Source organism: Aotus nancymaae, unplaced genomic scaffold (genome assembly GCF_030222135.1).
Source record: "Aotus nancymaae isolate 86718 unplaced genomic scaffold, 86718_ANA_hifiasm-v0.15.2.pri h1tg000089l, whole genome shotgun sequence".
In the NCBI taxonomy this organism is placed as follows: Eukaryota; Metazoa; Chordata; class Mammalia; order Primates; family Aotidae; genus Aotus; species Aotus nancymaae.
In genome coordinates, this window is record NW_026988504.1 from 15086318 (window position 1) to 15097187 (window position 10870).

Sequence of the window (10870 nt, forward strand, 5' to 3'; positions counted from 1 at the left end):
AAAAAAAAAAAGCCAAGGGGGTGTGGGTAGGGAGTCTGAATAGGTCCCATACGGTATTTTAATTAAAAAATTATAATATAGCATGGGGGCTTCTGGTTAAACAAAACAAAGTGTTTAGTTTAAAAACCTGTTCCTTGCATTCGAATAAAGGTGAATGATAGTATAGAGTTGGGTGAGATCTCAGCCATGATCTCAAAGGAAGGACAGAGGCATCCTCATTCAGGGAGGGCTTGACCACAGTCCCTGGGGGATGTGCTTGAGATATTTGTCATCCTGCAATGAGCTGGGGAAGACGGAGGTGTTTTGCTTACGAGTCCCAAAGTGAACGCCAGGCAGGTCTGAGGCATCCTGCCCAGGGCTTCTTGCCCCTTCCTCCCTGGCTGCTTCTCTAAGCTGGCAAGGCCAGGGTGGATAGAGAGAAACAATGCCCCAGAGGCCAGAGTTGCCCATGAGAAGTGGCTCTGCCCTGAACTGTCTCTCATTTTCTGGGGGCCAGACTGGCCTGTGAGGCAAAGCTCATGTCTTCTTATTTGGGGAACAAGGAGATGGGCCAGATATCCCAGTGCGGCTCAGCTTTTCCTGAAGCTTGGGAGGGAGGTGGGAGCCATGGAGAGTTCTATGGCTTGAGGGTTCCTCTATAGATTTTATTTAAACCATCTTTTTTTTTTTTTTTGAGATGGAGCTTCACTCTGTTGCCCAGACTGGAGCATGCAGTGGTGCTATCTCGGCTCACTGCAACCTCCGCTTCCCAGGATAGAGCGATTCTCCCAGCTCAGCCTCCCAAGTAGCTGGGATTACAGGCACACATCACCATGCCTGGTTAATTTTTGTATTTTTAGTAAAGACGAGGTTTCGCCATGTTGGCCAGGCTGATCCCGAACTCCTGACCTCAAGTGATCCACCCACCTAGACCTCTCAAAGTGCTGGGATTACAGGCATGAGCCACTGCGCCCAGCTAAAAACCATCTTTCAAATGGGATTTCAGGAACCAGTCCATGTCTCTGGGCTTGGAAATCAGACCTGGAAAGTCACAGGCATTCTCTGAGTCCCATCTGAGGGTGTATGCAGGAGAGCCTAGGCTGTCTCCATTCCCCCAGGCAAACAAGGAAGAGCAGAGAGAAGTGGAGAACCCCACAGCCAGCAGCCCCTCTGCGCGATCCAGAGCTGGGCCCAGAATCCAACCCACACCCTTTGCCTCTAAAGAAGCTGGAGGTAGGGCTGGGCGCGGTGGCTCACCCCTGTAATCCCAGCACTTTGGGAGGCAGAGGCGGGCGGATCACCTGAGGTTGGGAGCTTGAGACCAGCCTGATCAATATGATGAAAGCCTATCTCTACTAACAGTACAAAAAAATTAGCCAGGTGTGGTGGCAGGTGCCTATAATCCCAGCTACTTGGGAGGCTGAGACAGGAGAATCACTTGAACCCGGGAGGCAGAGGTTGCAGTGAGCTGACATCACGCCATTGCACTCCAGCCTGGGCAACATTAGTAAAACTCTGTCTCAGAAAAAAAAAAAAAAAGAAAAAGAACCTGGAGGTGGGAGCATCACCAGCACAGTCCCCAGCCTCCTGGCACAACAGCCAACAGCAGGGCAGGGCAACCTGCTCTCCCGGGTGGGGCTGGGGAGGAGAACTCTCTCTCTTCACCCTCCTCCCTCTGATAGTGGGACTTTTAAAACTTGATCAACAAAATAGTAATAAATTTAAAAAGGAAAGAAAAGAAAGCAAACAAACACAAAAGAGCAGGCAGGGAAAACCCTAGGTAGGAATCAATGAAGCCTTTAAACCTTCTTCCCTGCAAAAGTCTGCATTTCTCTGCTGTCTTTGGGAACCTGCTGAATGGCTGGGAAACTGTTTTTAATAAACAAGAGTTCAAACGCTGAGTCTCCATAGCCAACAGTCACGCCTTAAACTCCAAACTTTACATGAAAACTCTCCCAGTCCCTTTGAACTCGCCTTCCCTCTCCGACGGAGCATTCCAGTGTTTATGCATTTTTCGAGATTGCTGGCAGGATGGCGAGGCGCTTTGAATACTTTCCCTCTCTTTAGCAATCGCCTGCCTTCAGAACCCATTAATGCCCCACTCAGCAACATCAAGGTAATGCTTTGAAGTCCCTTCTGGCTACAGGCCTCTCACACTCTTTGGTTACTGTGCAATCAAATAATTAAATGGATTCTCAGGGAAAAAAAAAATCATTCTTTTCCTTGGTAATTAAACACTCCAGGTTGGACAGGAGTGCTGGGTTGCCAAGGGAGTGAGAATCTCTAAAGACTCCAAGCCCAGAAGTCTCTGCTGGTGGCCCCCAGGGGAGAAAAATAATAACAAGAAAGTCAGCTCAATCCTCACTTCCCTTCTTGGCTGGCAGCTCCCCTGGCCCACCCCGGGCTCTCCTGTCTCAGGGCCTCCCTTCCTGGGGCTGGGGATGGGGGTGGCAGGGGCATCTCTTGGCCAAAATAAGCTTGTGAGAGATTGTGGCTGCTGGAGGTCAAGGAGCAGGCTCCACTCCTCTCCCAGGGGGATTATGGTCCTAAGGAGGCAGAAGGGGGCAGGAAGAGGAGGGCAGGGGAGGAGAGAGGGTAAAAGGAGTGGGGGGGGAGAAGAAAGAAGGGGAAAGAAGAGTGAGGAAGAGAGAGGGTGGAGGCAGAGAAAGGATGAAAGGGGGAGGCACAGAAAGGGGAGAAGAAAGAATGGAAGGAGAAGGAGAGAGATGGGGGGGGAGGAGGAAGAAAAATGGGGAAGGAGGGGGAGTGAAGACCTGTTTAGGCGGCAGCTCCGGCTATTGGTCTCTGTCTTCCATGCTTCCACTAGGGTTTGCTTCTCCCAGAAAAAATCTGACGCCCACCCTTCGTCTGGGCGGAGCCCCAACCTGGCAAAGTCCAGGGCGACCCTTACCACCTGCTTTGCCCTTATAGCCTCAGCTCTCACCTCTTTCCCCCCTTCTTGCCTTTGCCCAAGCTGTTCTCTCTCCCTGAATTACCCTCCCACTCTCCTCCTGACCACCCCCAGGACCCCCGAGGTCTCAGGCCAGCAGTGGCCTTCGTCCGGGGAGCTCCCTGGATGTTCAGACAAGTTTTATTCAGGCAACTTCCCCCGCCAACACACGGACACACACACACGCGAACAGGGTCTCGCTCTGTGTCCCAGGCTGGAGTCCAGTGACTCGACCTCGGCTCACTGCAACCTCTGCCTCCCAAGTTCAAGCGATTCTCCTGCCTCAGCCTCCCGAGTAGCTGAGATTATAGGCAGGCACCACCACACTCGGCTAATTTTTTGTATTTTTAGTAGAGACGGGTTTCTCCATGTCGGTCAGGTTGATCTCAAACTCCCAACCTCAGGTGATCTGCCCGCCTCAGCCTCCCAAAGTGCTGGGATTACAGACATGAGCCACTGCACCCGGCCCAAGAAGTACTTTTTAAAAAGGCCCCAATAGACCCTACACTCTGGTTGTGAGCATCTCAACGTGGCATCCTCTGTGACTGGAATTTGAAGCATCTCTTCATCACTCCTGTCTTGTATCCCAAAGTGGCCAATTTCCCCTCTCTAATCGTCTCTCCCCATGTGGTGTACGCACCTGAAACTCCAGGAACTTGGGCTCCCTGACATCCAAACTGGCCTTGAGAATAGACTCCCCCCAAACCCCTAGGACAGGAGCCATATTATTAGTCAGAATCATTTGGGTTGGCCATGACAAAAACACAAGACAAATTGACTGAAGAGAAAAAGAGATGACAGGATTTATTGACCAGCAAGGCTGGGCTTTTATAGCAGTTGAATCTAAGGACCCAAGTGAAGTCATAGCACTCAGTGGATCTTTTTCTCTACCCCCACCCTGCCATCTTGAGGCTCCGATTTTCTCTTTGGTGGCTTCAATCCTCAGTAGGAGCTCTTCATACCATGACCCCCAGAAGTCCAAGGATTGGGTTACCCCATTTCAGAAGCTGCAACAGAAAGAGAGCACCTCATTCTCTCAATTCCTGGTGGAAGTCCCAGGTCTGACTCTCACTGGTACAACTTAAGTCACATGACCCTCTCTGTACCAATCACAGTAGCCAAAATGATGGGCTCTACTAACTGGCAGATCATGTGAACATCTTTGCAGCTGAAGGGTGTTCCCCAAAGGAATACCAAGATGTTGACATCAAGGGGTGAAAACATGGATGCTGGATCAGCTAAAACAGCAGATAGCCACTGCAAGAACAAATCTCACTGGTGCCATGTATGGAGATTCTTAGAGGGAGGTAGCTGGGAAGACAGTGTGTATTAGGGATGAAAGGGTGGAGACAAACTTGGATCAGAAACAAGATCTCATCAGATCTTGTACAAAGGTGGAAGGCGTGGAGGAATGGAACTAGGCAAGTAGTAGACAAGCCGAGCAGGTGACCAAGGGGCAGGACCTCCCAACAGGTAAGTGGGCAGGGCAAGGCAGGCAGGAACTCCAAGCCAAATTCTGTCCCAGTCCAGAAGTCGATGATACAATTCCTGGGGAGTCAGTAGCCTATCCTGGCTCAGCCTACCTCCTGCCTCCAAGTGGGAGAGGCTATGCTATCTAAACCTCTTGTTAGAAAAAGTGGAGGGGCCAGGCACAGTGACTCATGCCTGTAATCCCAGCACTTTGGGAGGCTGAGGCAGGCGGATCACCTGAGGTCAAGAGTTTGAGACCAGCCTGGCCAACATGGTGAAACCTTATCTCTACTAAAAATACAAAAAAAGAAAATTAGCTGAGCGTGGTAACATGTGCCTGTAGTCCCAGCTACTTGAGGAGGCTGAGGCAGGAAAATCGCTTTGAACCCAGGGGTCAGAGGTTGCAGTGAGCCAAGATCACACCACTACTCCAGCCTGGGTGACAGAGGGAGACTCCATCTCAAAGGAAAAAAAAAAAGGTGGAGGAATCAGAACAGTTCTAGACAGGGATGGAGGTGCTTTGCAGAAATGCCCACAAAGTCTGCTTGAAACAACAAAAGTCTTCACACATGGAGAGATTTATCCCGAAAAAATTATGAGATGCTCAGAACATTTCATTGGGTCAAGAGAGGATGTCATATATTGAAAGGAAATACACCAAAATATTATCAGATTGTATCTCCAGGTATCAGGGATTACAGTTGAGTTTCTTTGTCTTTTTCATAATCCTGTGTTTTTTTCAAATCTTCTACCATGACTATTTATTTTTGTGGTCAGGAAAAATGCAAATTCAGTTAGTGGAAAAAATCCCTAAGTTATTCCTATCAAATGCTGTATGCCAATCCTTCACTATCATAATCCACTTTTCCATTTATTTTATTTCCTTGCCATGTCTCTGTTGCTCACCCTGGGTATCCCTCAGTCTGGATAATTGGCCTCTGGCTGCCTGGAAGCAGTGGCTGAAGCAGTCCTACTCCCTAAAGTGAGGTTGGGAGGGGGCCCTGTTTCTCCGGGCTAAGGCTGAGCCAGGAAGCCCCAGCAATGGTTCCCACTGAGCCTGGCCGCTGCAGATGAAATAGGGCTCAGATGTCCAGCAGCTGTGATCCTCCCCAAGCTTGGATCCCTCCCCCTCCTCTCACCTCCTGGGCTTCTTCAGGCAGGATGAATGAACAACAAAGGCCTTGTGGCCATCTCAGCCATGCCAAGAAATGGGTGTCATCTGGAGGACGTGTCAGCCCAAACCTTTTATGTTGACAAACCATGTAGATCAGAAGACTAATTGCTTCTTGCTGTCTTCAGCTCGCCAAGGGCTCCACAATGATCCACAAATCATTTATACAATTGATGATCACAAAGGACTTTACCCTAGTGGAAATAGACACCCATGCACCCACTGCCTGATTAGGGATGGGAGCTGAGACTTAATTTACAAATGAAGGTCCCAGCCAGTGCAGGAAACCCTCCCCAAGAGTCTATAAGACCACTCCCACCCCCAAGCAACCCAGTAGTTAATTTCTTCCCTTGGAAAAAATATGGTGGCATCACACTCACAGGCCTGTGCCAGACTCAGAATCCCAGAGAAAAAGAGATTCGGACAGCTAGTGGAAGATACAGCCTTCAGGCCAGAGGATGTCCGACAGCCACAGAAGATCCAGTGCTTTATATTATCTCCCTGGAAATCTTAGGAGACAGAGATGTCATCGTTTCTCCCAATGACCTATTGCAGAGTTTTATATCCTGGTAACTGAGATAGTTTTTAGAGAAACCACTGCATCTCCTGCGTTTCATCCTGTTTTGCCTTCCGTGAGCATAGAGGGAAAGGCTCAGATCTTAACTTCATCTTCAGCTGGGCAAAGACAGGCAACTTGGATTTTCCAGTTTGGCCTAAGCAGGGTAGAAATAAAAACTAGAAGCGGGCCACAGTGGCTCACACCTATAATCCCAGCACTTTGGGAGGCCAAGGTGGGCAGATCACCTGAGGTCAGGAATTTGAGACCAGCATGACCAGCATGGAGAAACCCCATCTCTACAAAAAAAAAACACAAAATGAGTCGGACATGGTGGTGCATGCCTGTAATCCCAGCTATTCAGGAGGCTGAGGCAGGAGAATTTGGAGGCGGAGGTTGTGGTGAGCCGAGATTTCACCATTGGACTCCAGTCTGAGCAACAGAGGGAAACTCTGTCTCAAAAAAAAACAAAACTAGAGCTGTGTGTAGTAGCCAGGAGAGAGTATATCCAAGAAAATCTGGCTCAGCCTGCTCAGGATTGTGAAGGGAGGTAGGCAGGAGAAATGCAGTTACTGAGATGGTTTGTAGGGAAGAGTGCTGATGTCTTGCACTTGGTAATGTAGTAAGTTTCTCCTGGAAGTGATGCTTTAGGAGAATGTTTTTTGAAAATCTGTGCTTTCCTTTTTCTGTTAGGATGGAGAAAATGACAGCTGTGACAATGTTATCAGTCCAGAGACAGATAGCACTCTAGATCATCGTTATGGGTTGAATTGTGTCCACCCAAAAAGATATGGAGAGGTCCTAACCTCCAGTACCTCAGAATGTGGCCTTGTTTGGAAATAAGATCTTTGCAGGTGTAATCAAGTTAAGATGAGGCTGGGCTCGGTGGCTCACACCTGTAATCCCTTTAGGAGGCCGAGGTGGGTGTATTACCTGAGATCACAAGTTTAAGACCAGCCTGGCCAACCTGCTGAAATCCTGTCTCTACTAAAAAATACAAAATTAGCTGGGCTTGCTGGTGCATGCCTGTAATCCCAGCTACTCGGAGGCTGAGGCAGGAGAATCACTTGAACCCAGGAGGCAGAGGTTGCGGTGAGCTGAGATTGCACCATTGCACTCCAGCCTGGGCAACAAGAGCAAAACTCCATCTCAAACCAAACCAAACCAAACAACCAAACAGAAACAGAAAAGAATAATGCCAATTACAAAAAGATAACATAGACTGTATGATCTTGTCTGTGTGCGTGGAAGGAAGCAGCAAAGGCATAACAGGTGTTAATAGGGGTTACCTTAATCCAATGTGATACCACTATAAACGATTTTTATTTTCTTCTTTTGCTTCTATTCCACAAATATTGAATTGCTCTTTGGTGTCAGGCACTGTGCGGGTGTTACCTACACAATGGTGTATAAAATATATTTACTCCCTGTCTCATGGATAAATAAACAGGAAATTAAATAATCACAAGTTCATTACAAATCAGAACCTGCAGGGAAATAAATGAAGTTCTGCAATGGAGAGGATCAGATGGCCACGCACATGCATCCTGTGGTCAGAGGAGACCTCTGACATTTGAGACAAAACCTGAAGGCTAAAAGGAGACAAACGTAGGAAGGGGTGAAGGAGGGCGCGTGCCCAGCACAGCAGCAGCATACACAAAGGTCCTGAGCGGCCGATCACGTTAGGGCAGTGCTCCTCAAACTTTTTGGCACCAAGGACTGGTTTCGTGGAAGATGATTTTTCCACAGACAAGGGCAGGGTGGGAGAGATGGTTTTGGGATGAAATTATCCCACCTCAGATCATCAAGGCATTAGATTCTCATAAGGAACACACAGCCTAGATCCCTCACAGGCATGCGCAGTTCACAACAGGGTGTGAGGCTCTAATGCCACCACCGATCTGACAGGAGGCGGAGCTCAGACAGTAAGGCTCCCTCGCCCGCCCCTCACCTCCCACTGTGCGGCCCGGTTCCTAGCAGGACACAGGCCAGGACAGGTCTGCAGCCCAGGGGCTAGGGATTCCTGTTTTAGGGGAACGAGAAGTTCAGTGTGGATGGAGCACAGAGGATTTGTTTTCAAAACTAGGCATTGGACGAGGTGGAGGAGTCCTGGTTCAGGGGCAGTGGTATTACCTGGGGCAGACGCGTCTAAAACACGCCCCTCACACACACAGGTCTCCTAAGCTGCCAGACCTAAGATTCTGTGCCGATTCTCCCTGTCTGGGCCCAGAGACTGTACCAAGCAGGCGGCCTGCTCCCTGGAATAATTCTGATAACAACCAACATTTCTCAAAATGCCTTTTTTTTTTTTTTTTTTCCCAAAAATTAGCCAGGTGTGCACCTGTAGTCCCAGCTACTCAGGAGGCTGAGGTGAGTTGGGATGATCGCTAGAGCCCAGGAGGTTGAGGCTGCAGTGAGCCAGGACTGTGCCATTGCACTGCAGCCTGGCAGCCTGGGAGACAGAGAGACGGAGTAAGACTCTCTTAAAAAAAAAAAAAAAAGGTTTTTTTTTTTTTTGGCTGGTGATTGTTTTACTGTTTTTGGTTTTTTGTGTTTGTTTGTTTGTTTGAGACGGAGTCTCACTCTGTCACCGAGGCTGGAGTGCAGTGGCGTGATCTTGGTTCACTACAACCTCCGCCTCCCAGGTTCAAGCGATTCTCCTGCCTCAGCCTCCCAAGTAGCTGGGGTTACAGGCGTACATCACCACACCCAGCTAATTTTGTATTTTTAGTAGAGATGGGGTTCACCATGTTGGCCAGGATGGTCTCAATCTCTTGACCTCGTGATCTGCCTGCCTAGGCCTCCCAAAGTGCTGGGATTACAGGTGTGAGTCACCGCGCCTGGCCAGTTTTTGTGTTTAAACCAAGTCGCCACTAACCACTTCCTGAGAATCACGGAGTAGAACCTACTTTATTCAAGTAGACATATTTTCTCAGAGGTAATTGCCAATTTCCTTCTTTTTTGACAACATGATGATGACCCCAAAATTTTCTAGAGTGGGGAGAATAAAAATGGGATTTTCCCCCCAAAATCCAACATTTCAGACCCTTCCACACAAACTGTCACCCTGGCTGCCTGCCCACAGAGAATTTCCAAGTACTGTAAGGCCTTGGACTTGATAAATAAAAATTTACAGATGCTTTGTGGCCAAAGGCTGGCTCCAGCTGCAAGTCTGTTTCCAAATGAAGCAAGTGGCAAACTCACTCTTCCACCACCTTGAGAAAGAAAGCAGATGGCAGCCCCCAGGTGGTACAGCAGGAAGTCTGTGAGGGCGGATTCCATACGAGGAGCAAATGGTAACAAGTGGGTGAGATCCTCACCCATGTCACCATCACAGCCACTCTAGTCAGAGGACTCACATATTATCCTCATTGAACAGATGAGGAAACCGTCTGCTACTGACCTCTGATCATCTGGTTAAGAATTAATCAGATAAATAAGGCAGAACATACAGAAAAGCTCAGGAAGTGAAGATAAAATTATGACTTGAAACTGGAGATGAAAAAGAGGAAGATCAGAGAGGGATTAAGGCAACAGGACACTGGTGTGCACACGAGTCCCCAGAGAGGTGGGAAACACGAAGGTCCCGTCCATCCAGTGGAATGGGGTGAGCTTTTGACTCTCTCAGGCTCCCATGGGAGTCGGCTGCCATGGTCCTCAGACCACACTAGGGAGAGCCTGGGGGAGGGAGGGAAGGGTTTCTGGAATAGTTGGGTCTTGAATGATTTGGGGACAAGGAGGAGAGAAGCTGACAGCCAAGGTGACAGCCCAGGGTTTTAGCATTTTCTTTGGAGGCACAAATCCCTTTAACAATCTAATAAAAAATGAGGGCTGTCTCTGCCGTTCCACCCACCTCGGCTTTCACGCCTAAACTCGAGCCTGCTGCTCACTGGCCTAGCATTGCTCTCGCCATGGCTCTCAGCGATGCTGACGTGCAAAAGCAGATTAAGCATATGATGGCTTTCACTGAACAAGAAGCCAATGAGAAAGCGGAAGAAATAGATGCAAAGGCAGAGGAAGAGTTCAACATAGAGAAAGGTTGGCTTGGGCAAACACAAAGACTAAAGATTATGGAGTATTATGAGAAGAAAGAGAAACAGATTGAGCAGCAGAAGAAAATTCAGATGTCCAATTTGATGAATCAAGCAAGGCTCAAAGTCCTCAGAGCAAGAGATGACCTTATCACAGACCTACTAAATGAAGCGAAACAGAGGCTCAGCAAGGTGGTAAAAGATACAACCAGGTACCAAGTGCTGCTGGATGGACTGGTTCTCCAGGGTTTGTACCAGTTGCTGGAGCCCCGAATGATTGTTCGATGCAGGAAATGAGATTTCCCTCTGGTAAAGGCTGCGGTGCAAAAGGCAATCCCAATGTACAAAATTGCCACCGAAAACGATGTTGATGTCCCAATGGACCAGAAGTCCTACCTGCCTGAGGACATAGCTGGTGGAGTTGAGATCTACAATGGGGATCATAAAATAAAGGTTTCCAACACCCTGGAAAGCCGGCTGAACCTCATAGCCCAGCAGATGATGCCAGAAGTCCGAGGAGCCTTGTTTGGTGCGAATGCCAACAGGAAGTTTTTGGACTAAGCCTCCGGGAGGTGGAGCTCATCCTCGGCTCTCCTGCTGTGATGTGGAAGCTTCTGATATTTGAAGAAACACGATGTCTCCGTAGCTTCCTCTTTACTGCACCGATGTTGCTCTGTATTTATCAGTGATGCCCCTCTGTCTGTCACTAATGC

General features: G+C 48.7%; 1 pseudogene; it reads left to right on the plus strand.

Annotated features, from left to right (window-relative positions):
- Window positions 1-10024: 10024 nt before the first annotated feature.
- LOC105718200 (V-type proton ATPase subunit E 1-like) lies at window positions 10025-10870 on the plus strand (annotated as a pseudogene).